The following is a 22,129-nucleotide window of genomic DNA, read 5'->3' on the forward strand; positions in this document are numbered from 1 at the left end:
CATTTTTATTGCTTTTGATCCTTTTATTTATGGCCTACACACATAGTTTTTCAGTGCAGATGTGACTTGCGTGTGATGACTGTTGTTTTTCACCATTTCACAGGTGTGCATGTTTGTGTGTGTCTCTGTGTTAACCCTGCCACAGACTGGCAGCCTGTCTAGACTGCACCCTGCTTCTGTCCTATGGCAGCTGCTTTTTCTTTTTTAATAAAAAAAAAAAAAAAACTTCCCAGACCTAATCTCAGAGTGAAATAAGGCAAACATTTGCTTTGTTCCTCATTTGCAATAAAAGTTTTTCAGTGGTTTGCTTTAAAAAAAAAAGGAGCACCGGCAAGACAATAGTATAATGTGATAAGGGGCAGTTTGACATGGAAGTATCATTTCCATAAAATCCCTGTGTGTATTTTTACAAGTACAATAGGCTAACACACTGGAGCCCCTAGTGGTGATAACTGTTCATTAAAAACCTAAAAATAAATACAATTCTACCTGCGACAGAGCGTAACGCTCCTGTAGAGAGTTTTACTTCGTGGTAAAGTTGTCCTGTATCTGCTTAGTGGTGGATTTTTACATTAAGATTATGCAAAAACCTTTATTCTCCAATTGTACTGCAGTGAACTGTACTGTTCACATTTCTTTTCATTTGCATAAAATTCTGTTTGTTAGGTTTAAATATCACCACATACTTCTGTTGGAGATGCTCCATCACTAGTGGGAAACTGAACTCACCCTTCATTGCTTTCTGCTGGAAAAAACAAATTTACATATGTAAATATATCACTGTTATAGGTGCATATTACTGAAATAACTCTTCTCTTAGGCATTTAGGAAGCTTAGATGCCCCAAACCAACTCTAGTTCTATAGAGGAACTTATTCATTAATTTATTCATGCAGCAACTTTCCAGCAAAAGTTTTCTATAAAATCCTGTACAACACAGACAAATGTATGTTTGTGGATAATTCAGGTCCAGTTTAATTTGGGTTTATTTATGTAGTGTTAAATCAAAACAATAGTCAACTGACAATGCTTTATACTGTAAGATAAAACCTTGAAGCATTCTGGAGAAAGACGTGCTGCAGTGCTGTATGATCATGTGGGGAATGAATGAGGTGAGTGGAGAAGTCCTCAGTGCATCATGTTGTCATGAAACTAGATAAAATCTAGTTTACGTATGATTGTTTTGCTGAAGGAGTTTGCTGATTTGACTCTTATATCAATCATCTCCATCAGGGGTCAGTGAGAGCAATCACAACAACGACTTCCAGCCCCAAAGAGAGCGTGCAATACTGACTACAGTTGCAGACACTAATGTAGTTATTTCACCCTCATTATTGCATTTATGCGCCATCTTGTGGACTCAATAGTCCCTACAAAATTTGCTTGACACGTGATAACCCACTGCTCTTTCTCCCCCGCTCCTCACATACACTTTCACAGAAACACTCAAGACACACACCTCGCCAATCCCCTGTGGTATTACTTCCTGCATCACAGCATTTTGAAAATGTTTCCTCTTACACCACATCATGTCCTGTTACACGCCTCTGTTGCTGTCACCCAGCAATAGGAATGCAAGTTTATTTGTTTATATTGCATGGCCTCAATTACGGTAATGGTACATTTTAACATATCATTAGTGTGTGCAAATTGACTTGCAGTGCACTAAACCATGGCTCACTTTGTATCTGCAGTGTTTGAGGGGCTTTGTAATAGAGTCAGTGAGGAAATAAATGAAGACCTCAGGTTTTGCTGGAGCCTTTATTAGGTCATCATGGGAATCCTCTTCAGATAACTGAGTCCAAGTCTGGCCACAATAAGACATTTACTCCTGTGGAAGCTCTGATTTTCCAATCAAATGTATGAGGGTAAACACTAACCACCTGTTTCAGTTCTATATTTTGAGAAACAGGTTGCTTGTTGTCCCTGCTTCATGCCTTTGTTATTCTTTGATCCACAAGAAATGTCTGCATAATGTATTTAACCAAATAATATTTGCATTAATCATCTTATTTAAGCTATTTTTGTTTTTGTTTCGTGCAGTTAAACAGCCCCGTCTTCTTTGCTCCTCCCATGCAGTTTTGCTGACTGAAGCAAAGCCTTGCCTCACGTTTCACTGGTTCGGGTGCACAGCGAGTCCTCGCTCTTGTTAGTGAAGCCTTCGATATATGTGGGTGAGATTCTGGATGAGAGCTACAACAAAAAGCCTCAGTGGGGGTCTGTGGAAAGATGTGCTCGTATGTGTTTGAAGAAACAGCCGTATTCGCTTTAATATTAACAAATAATGCCCTTGAAAGTTTACTGCATCGCTCCGCATGTGTGTGAATGACATAAGAATATGTATTAAGAGGCACCTTGCAATCATTTACGGCATTAATTTTGCTAAGCTGAATCTCACACAGCAGTGATGGGAGGAGGCGCACAGAATGGAAGAGCAGGAAAGCCCTCATCTCCATGGTAACGGAATCTGATGGAAACTGACTCTGTTATTAAACGCTGCTTTAACAAAACAATTACCAAGCAATCGAGAACGGGAACCCCACCACCACCACTACACGCACGCCACAGGCTCTCCAAAGTGTCAACAATGGTACATTTACACCTTTCCACACAATAGCTCCAAAACCCACCAACATCCACCTTTCTAGTTTGGATTTGCATCATCCATACGCCACATTTAAAGTCCCTTGCAGGGCTTGAAGATGATGTCACAGACCATGCACAAAGCTAAATAGGTGAAATAATAAACCCATCATTTTTTGAGTCATTTTGGGAGATAGGAGGTAATCTGTTGATTTATGACTGGAGAGATGTTTGTTTTTAAATTGAGCTGCTGGATATTTGATTTCTGCTTGGGGATAAATACATTATCTATCGATCTATCTATGAAGAGTCATTATCAAGGTGTGGGAGATTTACAGGTGAGTGCTTTCCTTGCTTTTTGCTATCCCACAAGCGAACTACTGCCTGAATCCGTGAGCTTCCTGAGCTGTAGTGAGCTCATCTCGTTGATTTGCTGCAGTTTTACTGTTACTGAACACTGCTGGCCAAACACCAAACAGTAGACACACACTGTTACAAACAAAATGAACGATGAACTGAACGATACCTCAATTTACCAAAAAAATATACAACATAATTTCTTGTTTTCTTCAAAAAAAAAATAAAAATAAAAAGGCCAAACATCAAACAAATCAACCAGAATCACTATGAACTGCAAAGTTTCAAAAACACGTGCATGCTTGTCTTATGGTAATCGAACAGTAAACAGGTAGCACACTGCTCAGTCTAACAGGTTTTGTGTGGAAATGTGAGTGATGATGGTGGAGCTGGTGTGGATTGGACTCTGATTTTGATGGCATCACTGATGGAGCTTAGGTGTGACCAGTTGAAGCAGCTAAACCTCCACCTTTAGATGTTCTTACTGGACGGCACTTCGTACATCCACCTACAGCAGCAGGAGAATCGATTTTTAAGCACACACTAGCACACAAACACTACCCGTGGTAGGATATTCTACCTTTAGTCAGGCTGTAAAACTACCCCTCCCTCCCCGCCCCCGCCTCCTCTCCACTTAAGCCCGCACGTGCGCGCATACCCGAGGAGCCAATTAGAGACGCTCAACACTGTGATTTATGTGGACGGTCTCGACGTGGCCACGTGCTCACAGAGCCAGTAGGCTATATCCCCTCTGTGTAAATGCGCCGTGTCTGTGAAAGTGAACATAAAAGCAGAGTGAAGCTGGCACCCCACCCACTTGAAACGTAAAGGCAAATAGGCGGATCGTAGTGATGGGTCGGTCGCGAACGAAATGGCTCTTAGAGCCGGCTCTTTGACGTGAACGACGCGAGCCGGCTCCTTATTGCGAGCCGTCAGGTTTTTTTCTTTCTCTCACCCTCTCTCTCTCTCTCGCACTTTTTTTCCGCTTCACTCAGCACATGAGCCTTGTGCTTTACGCTGGGCAGAAGGGGGAGGGGCGGTAGTTACACCAGTATCACAGGAACAGAGCAGGAGGGAGAGAAAGAGAGCCAGGGACAACAAGTCAAATTAGAAAGGTATAGTAATCATCCACAACTATTTTCAGTTGCAGATGATAAAGGATTCAAAAAGTTTATTCATGCAGGTCCATATGACAGAGAATGTGCATGTTCTTTTTGTTATCATATTATAATTTATATTTAATTGTGTTGTGGTTTGCAGTGTTTTGTGTTGTTTCACTTTAAATTTGTAAAAGGAAAAAGCTGAAAATTGAAATAGTTAAAAGTTGAAATGTGAATAGTTGGTTTTTGTATTATATGATTTATTTATTACATTTTATGTGGAGTGAATAAATAAAAGTATATTTACGGTGGCCCCTAGAGACAAAGCACGTACAAACTTCAAATTACGTACGAACCCTGTGGCACGTACAAACTCCAAAACACGTACAAACTCCAAAACACATAAAAAACACGTAAAAACTCCAAAACAGAACACAAAATTGGTCCAAAAACCTCTGATGTTCAGCTGGTTTTTTGTAAAAAGATAACAATGTTAGCCTTTTCTGCAGCTATGGGGCATATATGGTATCACTCTTGGCTGGAAGCAGTGCTTAAACAATGGAAAAAACACAAACTTTGTCCAAAAACCTCTCATGTTTAACTGTTTTCCACTTTTTCTTTGGTCATTTTAGCCTTTTTGGCCAGGGTGAAGGGAGTATCTGCCATCAAACAAGAAGACAGCCGGATGTAGCTATGATGATGTTTGCTAGTTCACCTTACATGCATTAATGTAATAACGTGGTTAGCCTACTCAACGTAAATTACACACGAACAACATTAAGCTACTCACGCAGAGAAGAACGGCTGCTGCTGCCGTCATCATCCGTCATCATTTCTGCTACACTGACAGGGCTAGGGGCCAGGACTCTCCTCTTCGGGGTTTTTGGGGGATATTGCTAACTCTGGGTCCGATAACAGGCAACCCACGCACAGTAGATGTGCTCGGTGTGAGGTCTCGCAGCAAGCTATCATACGGCGCATTTCTGGGCTTTTAAAGAAAAGCTATTCGTCGCCAGCTGTTTCATCGGATTTGAGGTGTTACCTCCTTTGACAGTATCACAGTATCAGCTTAAAGCACTTGTTGCAGGCTGCTGAGTTTGCATATTTTGCTGTGAAGTACAGCCAGACTTTTGACCGCTTCGCCTTGGACATTTTTAATCTGTAGCTCTGCTCTAAAAGAACGCACGTACCCGGACCCGCCTACTATCCTCGGAAACGTAAAATTATTGGCTAGAAGTGTATCACAGCTCAGGAAAAAAAAGCACCGAAATAAAGCACCGAAATGTGCGCTGCTTTTCGGTCTGGTTACTACCGTTTATGTCAGAACCAGTGCCATCATGGCACCGGACACCGGTACCCATCCCGAATCGCTTGTGTCAGATCACACGCTGCACTGCCGTGCTGCGCCGTCTTTTCCGCTGACATTTGTGTTTGCGCGTGCGCAGTGTGACAAACTGCGGTGACACCCTCACGAAATCCTCACGACCAAGCGATTGATGATCGGGAGCTCGTCGTGAGGTGTTAATCGCGTCTCGTTACCCCACGTATACTACACGATGCACGACGCACGATGAAGGCCAAAATCGGGCCGATCGCCAAAACGGTCGCACGACTCAAAAATCGGCTCAAAATGGGCCAAAAATCGCAAAGTGTAAGCCCAGCATAAGGCTTCCGCTCCTCACATATCAATATGAACATAGGTTCATATTGATATTAAAAAGTTTCTGTGTAACCGAAACAAAGGCTGGTTGCTGTTAAACAGTGTTTCTGCCGTATTTATGCTCTTTGGCAGTAAGCTTTTGTTAGCCCCCTAGTGGTTGCTGCGCATAGCACGAAATGTGTTTGGATTTACTGTTTTTCTGTGCTTTTTGTGATGTTGTTTTACATTGTAGGAGCTACAATTGCTGATACCATCAGAAGATACCTGTTGAGTGTGTTTTATGTCTTCTGCAGGTACGTGAGCTTGTTAACAGTCATTTTGTCTGTACAGCACAAGCAAGTGAAAATGTAATGCGCTATTGTTAATTTGTCCACTAGAGGGAAATGTTTAGTCGGTGATACTTCTGTTATCCTGTTATTTTGTTTTATACGATTGTGAAATGTATTTTATTATTCATAAGATTTCTTTTTGTATACAAATTCAGTGTGACAGACTGTAAAATGGGAGAAATTATTATTTTCCATCTTTTCTTTATTAAAAAGTTAATTGTAAGTCTGTAAACACAGTGCGCGTTTGCACTGTGAGGGAGCTACAATTGCTGATACCATCAGAAGACACCTGTTGAGTGTGTTTTATGTCTTCTGCAGGAATAAACTGTGAAAAGCCAACCTTTCTGAGCGTCTGTGATTTATGAAGAGCTGGAAGCGTTACAGCTACACAAGCCAGCAAGTACCAACGACCGGATTTGGTGTGTGGTAATAACAGGTAAATGAACATTTTTTAAATTATTATTTGACTATATATGAATGCTTGTGTATAAATACACAAACAATACACATATGCTTTCATGCTTTCAATTGTGTAATTTAAGTGATCTAGGTAGCTCCGTTTTGGAAGTTCAGTTCATGCTAGAAATGTGTTTTGGAGTTTGTACGTGCTTTGTCTCTAGGAGCCACCGCATATATTTATATATAAACATATATAAATAAAACCACTTTTTTTTTTACATTAGTAATTCCTTTTGTGCATAATTTTATATTGTTGTTAATAATAAATTAATTAAAGCAACAAAACAACCTGAAGAGCCGGTTCGGAGCCGAAAGAGCCGGCTCTTTTTAGTGAGCCGAACCGAAAGAGCCAGTTCTCTAAAAAGAGCCGGAAATCCCATCACTAGAAACCCAGGGGTAGGTCTACACCCAGGGACAGAGAGGCTGTTCATTTACTGACAGAGGATCTTTGCCTAGTAGACATTTGGAGGTTAGTTAATCCTAGTTCAAGGGAATATACATTTTACTCCAATTGTCATAAAACATATTCGAGGATAGATTTCGCTTTAATATCAAAGTCTTTGGTCGATTCAGTTGTCGACTGTGAGATTGGTGCCATTGCCATTAGTGATCATGCCACGGTAGAGTTGCAAATTGATTTAAACACAGATAGAACAAAGAGGGGTCGCTGGAGGCTTAACACGATGTTGTTGCAGAACAAAAGTTTTAGTGAGGAGTTAACAAAGGATCTTAAAATTTTCTTTGAAATCAATATGGGTTCCACAGATAAAGTAGCCACAGTTTGGGAAGCGTCTAAAGCATATATAAGAGGAAAGATAATTGCATATGCAACAAAAGTTAAGAAAAGTGATCTAGAATGGGAAAAAACCTTAGATAAAGAAATACGAGAATTGGAGAAGGATTTAGCAAGACAATACTCAAATTATAAATACCAGACTATATGTAAATTAAAATACCAGCTGAATGACATTTATAACAAAAAGGCAGAATATGCCTTATTTAGGCTTAAAACAAAATTTTATGAAGGTGGCGAAAAGAATGGTAGACTATTGGCAAGGCAACTGAAGCAGCAAGATAATTTAAATAATATATGGCCTGCATTTGTATAGCGCTTTTCTAGTCCCTAAGGACCCCAAAGCGCTTCACACTACATTCAATCATTCACCCATTCACACACTGGCGATGGCAAGCTACATTGTAGCCACAGCTGCCCCAGTGCTGGACACTGGCGCCACCGGGCCCTCTGACCACCACCAGTAGGCAAACACGGGGTTAGTATCTTGCCCAAGGATATTTGGCTTGCAGCCAGGAGGCAGCCTGGGATCGAACCACCAACTTTCTGATTAGTGGCTGACCTGCTCTGCCACCTGAGCTACAGCCACCCACGATATCTATGATTAAGAAAGACAGCCAAGTGGTAACCTCATCAAAAGAAATAAATTCAATTTTCAAATCATTTTATTAAGATTTGTATACCTCTGCTGGTGCACTTAATGAGGGGGAGGTGAAGACATTTTTTTCAGGTCTACAATTACCTACTCTTTCTGAGGAACAGAAAACAAGGCTGGTTGCTGTTAAACAGTGTTTCTGCCGTATTTATGCTCTTTGGCAGTAAGCTTTTGTTAGCCCCCTAGTGGTTGCTGCGCATAGCACGAAATGTGTTTGGATTTACTGTTTTTCTGTGCTTTTTGTGATGTTGTTTTACATTGTAGGAGCTACAATTGCTGATACCATCAGAAGATACCTGTTGAGTGTGTTTTATGTCTTCTGCAGGTACGTGAGCTTGTTAACAGTCATTTTGTCTGTACAGCACAAGCAAGTGAAAATGTAATGCGCTATTGTTAATTTGTCCACTAGAGGGAAATGTTTAGTCGGTGATACTTCTGTTATCCTGTTATTTTGTTTTATACGATTGTGAAATGTATTTTATTATTCATAAGATTTCTTTTTGTATACAAATTCAGTGTGACAGACTGTAAAATGGGAGAAATTATTATTTTCCATCTTTTCTTTATTAAAAAGTTAATTGTAAGTCTGTAAACACAGTGCGCGTTTGCACTGTGAGGGAGCTACAATTGCTGATACCATCAGAAGACACCTGTTGAGTGTGTTTTATGTCTTCTGCAGGAATAAACTGTGAAAAGCCAACCTTTCTGAGCGTCTGTGATTTATGAAGAGCTGGAAGCGTTACAGCTACACAAGCCAGCAAGTACCAACGACCGGATTTGGTGTGTGGTAATAACAGGTAAATGAACATTTTTTAAATTATTATTTGACTATATATGAATGCTTGTGTATAAATACACAAACAATACACATATGCTTTCATGCTTTCAATTGTGTAATTTAAGTGATCTAGGTAGCTCCGTTTTGGAAGTTCAGTTCATGCTAGAAATGTGTTTTGGAGTTTGTACGTGCTTTGTCTCTAGGAGCCACCGCATATATTTATATATAAACATATATAAATAAAACCACTTTTTTTTTTACATTAGTAATTCCTTTTGTGCATAATTTTATATTGTTGTTAATAATAAATTAATTAAAGCAACAAAACAACCTGAAGAGCCGGTTCGGAGCCGAAAGAGCCGGCTCTTTTTAGTGAGCCGAACCGAAAGAGCCAGTTCTCTAAAAAGAGCCGGAAATCCCATCACTAGAAACCCAGGGGTAGGTCTACACCCAGGGACAGAGAGGCTGTTCATTTACTGACAGAGGATCTTTGCCTAGTAGACATTTGGAGGTTAGTTAATCCTAGTTCAAGGGAATATACATTTTACTCCAATTGTCATAAAACATATTCGAGGATAGATTTCGCTTTAATATCAAAGTCTTTGGTCGATTCAGTTGTCGACTGTGAGATTGGTGCCATTGCCATTAGTGATCATGCCACGGTAGAGTTGCAAATTGATTTAAACACAGATAGAACAAAGAGGGGTCGCTGGAGGCTTAACACGATGTTGTTGCAGAACAAAAGTTTTAGTGAGGAGTTAACAAAGGATCTTAAAATTTTCTTTGAAATCAATATGGGTTCCACAGATAAAGTAGCCACAGTTTGGGAAGCGTCTAAAGCATATATAAGAGGAAAGATAATTGCATATGCAACAAAAGTTAAGAAAAGTGATCTAGAATGGGAAAAAACCTTAGATAAAGAAATACGAGAATTGGAGAAGGATTTAGCAAGACAATACTCAAATTATAAATACCAGACTATATGTAAATTAAAATACCAGCTGAATGACATTTATAACAAAAAGGCAGAATATGCCTTATTTAGGCTTAAAACAAAATTTTATGAAGGTGGCGAAAAGAATGGTAGACTATTGGCAAGGCAACTGAAGCAGCAAGATAATTTAAATAATATATGGCCTGCATTTGTATAGCGCTTTTCTAGTCCCTAAGGACCCCAAAGCGCTTCACACTACATTCAATCATTCACCCATTCACACACTGGCGATGGCAAGCTACATTGTAGCCACAGCTGCCCCAGTGCTGGACACTGGCGCCACCGGGCCCTCTGACCACCACCAGTAGGCAAACACGGGGTTAGTATCTTGCCCAAGGATATTTGGCTTGCAGCCAGGAGGCAGCCTGGGATCGAACCACCAACTTTCTGATTAGTGGCTGACCTGCTCTGCCACCTGAGCTACAGCCACCCACGATATCTATGATTAAGAAAGACAGCCAAGTGGTAACCTCATCAAAAGAAATAAATTCAATTTTCAAATCATTTTATTAAGATTTGTATACCTCTGCTGGTGCACTTAATGAGGGGGAGGTGAAGACATTTTTTTCAGGTCTACAATTACCTACTCTTTCTGAGGAACAGAAAACAAGGCTGGATGCGCCTATAACTGAAGAAGAGGTCAGAGCTGCGATCTCATCAATGAAAAATGGGAAATCGCCAGGCTTGGATGGCTTCCCGATTGAGTATTATGGCCTGTATTTATATAGCGCCTTACTTTTATATTATACTATTATAAGAAATATATTGATATTTTAGCTCCAGTCTTGCATAAAGTTTACCTTGAGGCATTAGAAATAGGTTCCTTACCGAATACATTTAATGAGGCACTAATCTCCCTTATTCCTAAAAAGGATAGGGATCTATTGGACCCATCAAATTACCGGCCAGTAAGCCTTTTGGGCGTCGATTGCAAAATTTTGACGAAGGTTTTGGCCTTCTGCCTGGATCAAATATTACCAGATATCATCAATGGTGATCAGGTTGGCTTTATTAAGAATAGGTCCTCAGGTGATAACATTAGAAGACTTCTTCATCTCATGCACAAAAGCAAATCTAGTCTAGCCCCGGTTGCGGCCTTCTCACTGGATGCTGAGAAGGCTTTTGATCGGGTAGAATGGGGCTTCCTTATGACAACCCTTGCAAGGTTCGGGTTTGGGCCTGGATTTTGTAATTGGGTCAAAACTGTATATGCAAGTCCAAGGGCAGCAGTTTTGACAAATGGATGTTCTTTGACAAGGGTGTTCTTTGTCCCCGCTGCTTTTCACAATATTTCTGGAACCACTGGCCTTGGCTATTCGAGCTAACAGGGATGTCAGAGGTGTTCATGCAGGGGGTATGGAGCACAAGTTATTTCTATATGCTGATGACATCTTAGCAGTACTAACGGATCCCATGCAGTTTCTACCAGCGCTACTCACATGTGTTGAGTCATTTTCAAGGTTGTCAGGTTATAAGATAAACTGGTACAAATCGGAAGGCATGCCACTATCAGCATCATGTCATTCTAGATGACATTACTCCATTCAATTTTAAGTACTTACCTTCAGGTATGAAGTATTTAGGAATATTATTAAAACCCAAACTGGAGGATATTATGCTTTCAAATATGGAACCTATCCTCCTAAAGATAAAAACAAATCTGGATAAATGGGGTAAATTGAATCTTACACTATGGGGTAAAATTAATGTGATTAAAATGATGGTGGCCCCACAGTTCAATTATGTTTCCATGATGTTACCTGTAAGAATTCCTTTACACATATTTAGTCAATTTGAGAAGTTAATTAAAGATTTTTTGTGGAATAACAAGAAGCCAAGAGTGAATATAAAGAAAATGTGGGCCTCTAAAGACATTGGGGGAATGGCCCTCCCAAATGTGAAGTTGTTTAATTTAGCTTTTGAAATGTCAAGACTGGCCAAGCACTGGACAGGTTCGGACTCTGAGCTGAGCTGGATGAAGATCGAACAGGAACTAGTGAGCCCTTTTACACCCTTGGATGTTCTCTCACAGGGCTCAGCAATTAATGGACAAGACTTTCATAATAACCCAGTGCTCGGGTATTCTAAAGCTGTCTGGGTAGAGGTGCACAAGATGTGTGGAGCATCTCATTTAAGACAACCTTATACCTCGCTATGGAACAACACCGCTGTACAGATTGGGCGAAAAACAGTGTTCTGGAAGTATGGCTTGTCAAAGGCATACACAGGATAAGTGATCTTTACTCAGGGGGAGTGTTTATGTCATTCGCTGAAATAACCCAAAAATATGGTTTGATAAGAGAAAATAATTTTTGGAAATATTTACAAATTAGGGATTGTATTACCAAAGGAAAATTTACTCAAAGCTCAAATATGGTGGAGTTTTTAGAATTGTCCAGTACAGCACATAGAGCAGCTGTTTTCTACAAACTGTTTAACAATCCAAAAAAAGAGATATGTGAAAACTTGAGGATTATATGGCAGAGAGATTTGAGTTGTGCAATTTCTAAAGAAGATTGGGGTAGAATTTTGTCATTCTCTGATAAATATATAAGAGAGGCCAGGGGTACGACGAACTCTTTCCGGAGGCCGTCCCCGAAGGCCATGATGCCATCTTAGAGGCTCGGAAAACGGCCGGCAGAGGCGAGGCGGAACGGGTCGAGCTGGCACTGACGGCGGCGTGGCAACCACAGGACCAGACGAGGCAGGACCAGACGAGGGCGGAGCTGAGGCTGGACCAGGCGAAGATGATGAAGACGCGGAGGCTGGACCAGGCGAAGATGATGAAGGCGCGGAGGCTGGACCAGGCGAAGATGATGAAGACGCGGAGGCCGGACCAGGCGTGGATGACGGCAGCGGGACGGCTGCGGAACCTGACGGCAGCGGGACGGCTGCGGAACCTGACGGCAGCGATGCTGCAGGAGGTGATGTGGAGATGTGCTGGCTGGGTCCTCCAGGACCCTCAGCTAACGAGGCGTGGTGCTGGGTGAGCTCCTCGGACCCTCCAGCAGACGTGGCATGAGGCTGGACGGGCTCCTCGGGCCCTCCAGCAGACGTGGCATGAGGCTGGACGGGCTCCTCGGGCCCTCCAGCAGACGTGGCTTGAGGCTGGACGGGCTCCACGGGCCCTCCAGCAGCCGACACTTGAGGCTGGCTGGGTTCTCCTAAACCCCCAGCAGACGACACTTGAGGCTGGCCGGGCTCCTCAGGCCCTCCAGCCGACGAGGCAGGACGCTGGCTGGGTTCACCTGAACCCCCAGCTAACATGACATGAGGCTGGCCGGGCTCCTCAGGCCCTCCAGCCGACGAGGCAGGACGCTGGCTGGGTTCACCTGAACCCCCAGCTAACATGACGTGAGGCTGGCCGGGCTCCTCAGGCCCTCCAGCCGACGAGGCAGGACGCTGGCTGGGTTCACCTGAACCCCCAGCTAACATGACGTGAGACTGGACGGGCTCCTCAGGCCCTCCAGCCGACGAGGCGGGACGGTGGCTGGGTTCACCTGAACCCCCAGCTAACATGACTTGAGACCGGACGGGCTCCTCAGGCCCTCCAGTGGAACCAGTCTCTGAAGCAGCAGGTACGGAGACCTCTGCCAGTGTGGACACTGGCTGGGACTGAGCAGCACAGTGGCTAGACTCAGGCAGCAACAGTGGGATACAGTCCTCAGAGGGCTGAAAGTGCTCCCCAATACACTCAGCAGAGGACTGAGGCGGACGGGTGAACTCACTTGAACTCTCAGGGGGTGCTGAGAGCCGAGACTGTTCTGGTGAGTTCTCCGGTGAGGCTGCTGGTGCTGGCGTCTTGACCTCTAGGGGTCCAGAGTTGGCTGGTGACTGACACCCAGCCTCTGGGGAGGCCCTAGAGGGAGCAACGGTCTCTGAGATGGCCAGCTTAAATGAACCAGCAAAAGTTTGTGTGGAGTGTGTTCCCTGCTTGTAATGAGGCTGTGAGGATACAGGCTGGGTAAATGAGTGGACAGGCTGCTGAACTGGTGGCAACTGAGCTACAGGTAGCGAAGTAGTAACAGGTGGTGGAGTGGCTGGCTGAACTGATAATAAGGCTGATGAATCTCTTGCCAACTGAGCTATTGACTGGGCTATGGACTGTGTCTACTGGGTCTGACTGTGACTGTAATGGAGGTGATGATTGAGCGGCTGACTGAGTTAGCGACTGCTGGGCAGCTAACCGAGCTACCGGCTGAGCAGCTGACTCAACGAACACAGCCCCGGTATAAACAGTCATATGAACTGGTGAAACAGCGTCTTTTCCACTCACCACAGCCGGCAGTTCCGAAGTCCTAATCTCCGGCTGTGGGGCGACGCACCGGTATTAGTCAGAGGTCCCTTTACTACGGTTCGGAGTCGCGGACATTCAGTAATAGTAATAAATCACACAGCAATAGTACATTCACGTTGTTGTAAAAAGCATGATAATATATTAAGTAATCCAAAGTATTCCGAATACGTTACTGTCATTGAGTAACGTAACGGAATACATTACAGAATACATTTTGGGGCATGTATTCTGTATTCTGTAATGGAATACATTTTAAAAGTAACCTTCCCAACACTGGCAGAGGAGCTGCTCAGCATTGTAAAGATGGGAAATGCTTTGCGGCACACCAGCACCACAGGAATGAACGAGCGCTCCAGTCGCTCTCATACCATCCTCACCCTTCAGGTCGTGTTATCCTGCCATAACAGCAAGAACTCTTCCTTTAAGTCTGTCTGCTCCTCTAAGCTCTGTCTGGTTGACCTGGCAGGCTCGGAATGTGCTAGAAAAACTGAGAACACACACACAACTGAAAGAGTTTGCTCATATCAACACAGGCCTGTTTGCACTGGGCAACGTTATCCGTGCACTTTCAGACCGAAGTCAAAATCGGCACAGTAACAACTCCGGCAGTGCACACGTACCATACCGTAATGCCAAGATCACTCGACTCCTTCGTGACTCATTAGGAGGCAGCGCCCACACGCTAATGGTGGCGTGTGTAAGCCCCTCCCACCACTTTGTAGCTGAGACCCTGGGCGTCCTCAAGTTTGCATCTACTGCCCGATACATTCAGAACCGTCCAAGTCCTTCTTTCAGGCAGCGGCTGCAGGAGAGACTCAGAGCTGTCAGTCACTCACCTCCAACTCGTATGGAGTGTTCAAAGGAGGAGGGAGACCATTTTGCTCCATTAAACCTCAGAGAAGAGCTAAAAAAAAATACCAGGTAACTATAAAAGATTTTAAAAGGGATGTTGCCATTAAGAGATCGCAAACACTTTGATTACAATCAATTGATAAAAAGTAAAGCAAAAAAAACTCTGAGATTTTTATTTGGTTGCCTTGAAGTGTAAAAGATGGTTAGTGTCTCCAACATGTGGACATGCCTGACACATTAAACAACAACAAATGAGCTTGGTGTTTTATTTATATAAGATAAGATAAGATAAGATAAGATAAGATAAGATAACCTTTATTAGTCCCACACGTGGGAAATTTGTTTTGTCACAGCAGGAGTGGACAGTGCAAAAGTTATGAGGCAAAAATTAGAATACATGATATATTACTGTACCCTCTTAGATACCTGCTGTCACGGCCTGTGGCTCAGCATCCAGGGAGCCGTGGGAGGCTGCGGTGGCCACACCCTCGGGCTGGGCCGCCTCCAAATCACCTGCGTCTCATCTGAGGCAATCACCGGAGGACTACTTCAGCCAGCTCTGACGGCTTCTCCTCGCCAGTCTGTAAGTCTCCTCCCAGTGTGACCAGCATTCGGCGTGGAAGCCTGTGGCCTGCCTGTCATCCTGCCTGACTGCCTCCCTCCCTAGGATTCCCTTCATGGGCACCTCTCCCCTCCAAGCTCCACAGTCCTGCTCTACTTGTAAGCCTCGGCTACTTATGAAGTCTAGCTGTTCATTTCTTGACAATCTGCGTGCTGTTAACTCTGTCTCCCCTTTCTGTTGCAGTTTCCCCACGGTCCCGATTACTGTGCTCCTGGGCTCCACGCTCCTCGTTTCCCCCCGTGGCGTGGGCTTTATTTTTCCGTTTCCTTAACGTTGTTAAAAGATTCTTCAGTTCAATAAAAACGTGTACATAGTTCTGAGCTGCGGTGTGCTGAGTCTGCTTTGGGGTCCTGTTACCTGAACACTCCATGTTCTGTGACACCTGCTATTCAGAATAGGAGAAGTGTATTCAGACTGAAATCATTTCAAACTGCTGATGGAATTGCCGTTAAAGAACTGAAGTCTAATATGGATTTTTTTTTAAAAACCACAGACATAGCTAATGTAAACTAAGAATGACTGCATCCCGTTTAGATTTGAGGCTGTAGAAAGAAGTAAAGCCATGGGTATATCATTGGTTATTCCTTTGTTTCCGTTACAAGTTGTCAACATTTCGTCTGGAACATCTTATCCTCTGAGAGCTTATGAGAAGATGATGTGAATAAACGCAGCATGGCTCAACTGGATCAAACTGTTTACATAGACAAAAGCCAAGTTGTACAATTTTATAGGCTGGCTATCCTATCCAGTTTCTCTTTTGTATGCTTAGGAAGCTCTCCACATAGACAAGCAACTGTTGCAGCAGAAAGATGCAGAACTGAGACGGGTAAAAGAGGAACTCGAGAAACTCCCTCAAGAGAGGAAAACTCACCTTATGTTGTTAGAGGAAGAAAAGCAGCGATTACGCATACAGTTGAGGAGGAGAACAGTGCAATAAAGAGCTGCTCTGTGATGCAGAAATCAGTATATTTTATTTACGGGAAAAAAATTAAAAGATGAATTTAATGCATGTCTGCTGTGTTATCATTTGTTCTTTAAATGTGCACCTCTGTGCAAATGTTTAGACAGAACAACTGGTGAACCAGCAGATAATGATTGATCGCCTTCGTGGCGAACTCATGACCTTTCGGGGGACAGCCTCAGGGGCAACAGTGGAAGTGGGGGGGGGGGGTCTGAGTACTCAGGCAAGAGACCCCCCAGTGTCCCTCTGATCACACACAGCTGCATGTGAGGCCTCCCAGGAAGGTAGGAAGCAGTGGGTAGCAGTGTTGGTCAAGTTACTTGAAAAAAGTAATCAGTAACTAATTACTGATTACTTACCCCAAAAAGTAATCCCATTACTTTACTGATTACTTATTTTCAAAAGTAATTAATTACTTAGTTACTTAGTTACTTTTTAAAAACACGATTTACAACCTGAAGAGGTGATAAAGTGATAGATCTTTCAGCCCAATTCTACTTTTTCTACATAATCCATCATACAAAATGTAATCAAATGGAAAAGTCTCTTTTTTTAACTTGTTTTATTAGTTTTAATCTTTTAACTTTATGCATCAAGCAAAAATGTAATTATATGCAACATTCTCTGAGTTGAATAAATTAGTTTAACATTTAAAACTATATTCCACACATTCCAGCACATAAAGTAAAATATTTTTTGTGTTTACACTCACTCTTTCAAATAGATGCAAGTAAAACACAGTAGAAAATAAATAAAGTCAAAGACTAGCGGTCCTGTTGCTCTATTTTCACCTGTAAAGCAGGACTGCGGTAGGCGGAGGTTTACCCTGGTGCAGGTGTGCCGCGGTCAGTTGAAGAATCCGTGAGTTTCTCTGTGAATTTCCCATTACGTCGTTGCGCACTCGGTGTTTGTTTGGAAGTTTAGGGGGTTTTTTCGCTGTAAAAAGAAGTTTTCTTCCCACGCACGATGGACGCTAATGTTTTTGTCACTTTTTATGGAATCAAACTCAAAGTAAGGTCAGTACTTCCACGCTTTAAACGCTGCACGCTCATACTCTCTCCCACAATCGAAATGTGATCCACTGTTGATCTGCACACGGCTGTTGTCACTAACGGCGCACTCGCTTACGTCACTGTCATGAGACATTCTCGCAAAAAATCACGGTTTTAGTAACACAGTAACGCAGCATTCCTACGGGAAAGTAACGGTAATCTAATTACCGTTTTTGCAATAGTAATCCCTTACTTTACTCGTTACTCGAAAAAATTAATCAGATTACAGTAACGCGTTACTGCCCATCTCTGGTGGGTAGTGTGTGGGTTAGGTTGATGTCCATAAGTGAGGGTTTTTTTTGTTGTTGTTGTTTTTGTTTGGTCTGTTATAATGGGGTTTTTTGTGACTTTTGTTATCTGTGATACTAAAAAGTGTGCCTATAGACTGGAGAGGGTAATGGCAGCTTTTAAAATCCATGGCCAACTCCTGCTGGCTGAAATCGAGGAAAAAGATGACGTGTACTGCCCGCTCTTAAGTGGGTCTGGATGAGTGAAGCTTTCTGTTAATGTAAAGCTTTTTAATGACATATCTAATCCATGATATATCTTATATAGCATGTCTCAGTTTTTCTACATGAAGAAAATGTGTAAAATACAGAAAAGGTTCTGGTAGACAGGTGATGTATTTATGGGGATGTCAGGAACAGTTTCTGTAGTAGATACCAGGTGGTAAACAAAGCTGCTTGATGTTGTAAAGCACTCAATACAATGACTTAATGGGGTTTTAGAGTTCAGGCCAGAAGAACTTAAATTTCTTGTAACGGTAATTATTTTTGTTTTCCTGTTTTATTTCATCTTTCTACAACAGCACCATCATAAAAAATAAGAACTGCAAACTGTTGACCTGGAGAGATGATGCAGTAAAATCTCATTACTCTTTGCTCAGTCCTTTTATTTGTCTTCCACTGTGGTTATAAATTTTTATCCTACAAGTTTTTGTTCCTCCCACATATTTTTTTGGGGTTTTTTTTTTGGGGGGGGGGGGGGGGGGGGGGGGGGGGTCTAAATCTTTCAAGTTGTCAAATGTCTTAAATCATAAATGTGTCATGAATTTGTCATCTTTTGACTTGAATTAATAAAAGCACACACACAGACCTCCTGATATCCATAAATAATTGTGTCCTTTCTGCAATTTTCTGTTTCACAGGGAAACAAGAAAGGCAAGAAAGGCTCAGAGGCAGATCTATGAAGGTTTCAGAAGGAAAATGCCTGAAAACAAAATGAAATAAACAAATGAAGAAACCCCTGAAGAATATTCCCACTATTTATCGAAATCAGGGTTCTTTTTTTTTTTTTTTTTTTTTTGTTAATTCTTAGACTCCTGGTCAGCCTGTAATGCATGCCCTCCCTAAACACACACACACAAACACACACACACACTAATAGAAAAAGCTAGATTTGGCACGATATGTTACACAATTAAATAAGATTTACAAGAGGCTTTCTGAAATATCGACAAACGTTCTAAGCTTGTGCTAAAGTAGCTGCTTGGCACATCGTGCTGCCCTCTTCAGGCCTAAGAGTGCCTTTGGATCTCCTGTACTGTCGAAGGCTCTGTGCCTGGGCCCTATTTCAGGAAGCCGGTTTAGAAAACTCAGAGTGAAAAACGATACTCAGGGTTGAGTAACCCCGAACTGTCCAACTCGGAATATTCGGTTTCAGAAAGGCTGATAACAATTAGTTCAATCAACACGGAGTTGCTTTAACCCCAAGTTGAACGCGCGCACGAGGATACATAAAGCCCTGATTAGTGGAGCACAGATTAAGCGAGTCACCATGGAGACGGAGGGAAAGAAGGCGCGGTCAATGTATTTTACAGCGCTTGAGGCCGAAATTCTGATGGCAGCATATGCCGATAACATGCAAATTTTGCGGAAAAAAGTAACACAGCCTCAGCTGCAAAAGAAAGGGAGCATGCATGGCAAAACATAGCCGACAGAGTCAATGCGTGAGTGTTAATTTAAACATTGATCTAGGGATTTCCACCCATTTAACACGTTATTATATTATATTTTATTTTATTTTTTAATTTATACATTTTATTTTGTGATGTGATGTGAGCGCAGGTGCAACCCAACAGGCCCCAAACGTTCCTGGCAGCAAGTAAAAAAAAAAATTTAAAAAAAAGAAATATAAAAATATAGTCCAAACAGGTAAGGTGTAATTGTATTATGAGCCATAGTGCTTGGTCTGTTTGTCCGATGTAAATCAATTGCAGTTAGAGGCTACATTAATTTCCCCTCTGTAAGCACTTATTGAAATTATCTGAGCACATTACAAGTACATATTTGCTTACTCTGTATGCTCAAATGTGACCCGTTATAGCCAACAGAAAAAAAGCGGAGGCCCGAAAAACAGGTGGGGGTCCTCCACCACCACCACTCACAGAGGCTGAGCAGTTGGCTTCCACATTTGTGATAATGTTGCCAGCATCATATATGATCTTCACAGTGCAGAGAACACAAATTGGCATCCATTACTATAATGAAATAATTTGTTAGTTTGAAATGCTACAGGGAGCTATGTACCTGTACATTAATGCTGTGGAAAGACTTCCTGTTCACATAGTCTCCTTCATTTACTGAAGGAGCAATGATTGGAATGTGAGTGCCATCTATACAGCCAATCACGCCTGGGAACCGTGAAAATAAATGTAAAATTTAAGTAGTAGTTCAAGTATCACCACATCATGGATTAAGTTTTGTTCATCCTGATACCTGCAATTTTGTGGCATCCCTCTTTGATAAATCTTGTGGGTCTATGACCGGGGAACACCACAAACGAGTACAGGAGACGTTTCAGTGCAACTGTAACATTCCTGACTGCCCGACAGACGGTAGCCTTGGAAACGTGCTCAGCATCACCAATATTATACAGAAAGCTCCCGTTTGCAAAAAAACGAAGTGCAATACAAATAATATGTACAGAACTGAGAGGATGTCCGCGATGTGTCACATGAGCAATATTAGGCCTGAGGATGTTATTCAAATAAATTATAGATTGTGCTGAAAAATGGTAACGTTCACACAGGAAATCATCAGGAAATGATAAAATGTCCAAACGTGCTCTAATCACTCTCTCCCGGCGGAGAGCTCTGCGGAGAATTTGGGCTTCAACATCTACTGGCTCTTCAAGGAAGGGGCACGCCATGTCTGACACTTCCTACAGTCAGGTTTCCGACAAAGAGGCGGAGAAAGTCAGGGTTAGTTGAAGTAAACCTGCTAGGGGGCAGGTTAGCTTCACGGAGTGTGTCGTCATAGTAACTCGCTCGGAATTAATCTAAACTCGCTTTGTGAAACCGAAAACCCAGAGTTTTCGTTAACTCAGGGTATACTTACTCAGAGTTTGCACTAAACCGGCTTCCTGAAATAGGGCCCTGATCTTTAAAGGTTTTGTTGCCATCAACTACCACTTATCACCTGTGCGTCACCTTTGGAGGCTGTTAAAATTATAATGATTCATTATTATTCCTGGAATGAGAGTTTAAAAGTGAACTGAGAGCATCTAGGATTTGAACTGCTGTCTGATTTTTAAGGGCACTATATCTTTAAGTTAAGTCCGGTTACATAACTACGGTGGCCCCTAGAGACAAAGCATGTACAAACTCCAAAACACGTACAAAATCCAAAACACATGCAAACTCCAAAACACGTACAAACTCCAAAACACATGCAAAATCCAAAACGTACAAAATCCAAAACACATGCAAACTCCAAAACACAACGGAAGTGCTCCAGGGGCCCGTTCTTCGTACGTCGCTCACTACATCCAAGATCAAATGACACATCCAAGACCAAACCATCGCGCTAACCGTGAGCTCGCTAATCCGGTTCCCCGAACACACCTGCTGTTGACGATTAGTACAGCTGGACGCAGTAATGTGACATCACTGGGTGTCGTAAAAGGGGCTACGCATCGATAGTGGAAACATTGATCGGCAACCCTCTGATTGGTCGGCGAAAATGTCGACGGAGCGCGCTCGGCTCGGTATTTTTCGGCAGCAGAGCAAGAACTCTTGAGTGAGGGATTTCAGGAGTTTCAGAGTTTAATCAGAACGCAAGGGAACACTGCAAAGGCTGCAAAAGCAAGGAGAGAAGGCTGGCAGAAAGTTGCTGACAAATTAAACTCGTAAGTAATTTAATAATAACAATAATAATGGAGTGGATTGATATAGCGCTTTTCAAGGCACCCAAAGCACATGACAATGCCACTATTCAGTCACTCTCACATTCACACACTGGTGGAGGCAGCTACAGTTGTAGCCACAGCTGCCCTGGGGCAGACTGACAGAAGCGAGGCTGCCATATCGCGCCATCGGCCCCTCTGGCCAACACCAGTAGGCGGTAGGGTAGATTTATTATATTACACTATATTATCCAATATTATATTACATTATATTATATTATGTTATATTATATCCCCTTACACATTAGAGCCACAACAGGACCCACTAGAACATGGGAACAGGTAAAAGTGAAATATAAGAATATTCTACAGAATGGTAATATTTATCACTTATATTGCTTTTCGTCTCTTGGAAAGAGACCCTGGAATAATCTGTTAGTTTGTTCATAACAGCAACCAAGAAAAGGGCAGAGCAAAAAAAAGACAGGTGGTGGTCCTGCACCCCCTCGTCAA

The 22,129-nt window shown here is 42.5% G+C and overlaps 2 long non-coding RNA genes across 2 annotated transcripts; both read left to right on the forward strand.

The window, feature by feature from the left end:
• Positions 1 to 3,735: 3,735 nt before the first annotated feature.
• On the forward strand, positions 3,736 to 5,993 carry LOC309689861. The gene is made up of 2 exons (XR_014271540.1): positions 3,736 to 4,054; positions 5,932 to 5,993. It is a non-coding gene; the product is annotated as an uncharacterized lncRNA (long non-coding RNA).
• Positions 5,994 to 8,654: 2,661 nt separating this feature from the next.
• LOC309689979 lies at positions 8,655 to 15,780 on the forward strand. The gene is made up of 3 exons (XR_014271574.1): positions 8,655 to 8,732; positions 15,279 to 15,576; positions 15,662 to 15,780. It is a non-coding gene; the product is annotated as an uncharacterized lncRNA (long non-coding RNA).
• The last annotated feature ends 6,349 nt before the right edge of the window (positions 15,781 to 22,129 follow it).

This window comes from Aulonocara stuartgranti (assembly GCF_965226115.1).
Source record: "Aulonocara stuartgranti genome assembly, chromosome: 15".
NCBI classification, from domain to species: domain Eukaryota; kingdom Metazoa; phylum Chordata; class Actinopteri; order Cichliformes; family Cichlidae; genus Aulonocara; species Aulonocara stuartgranti.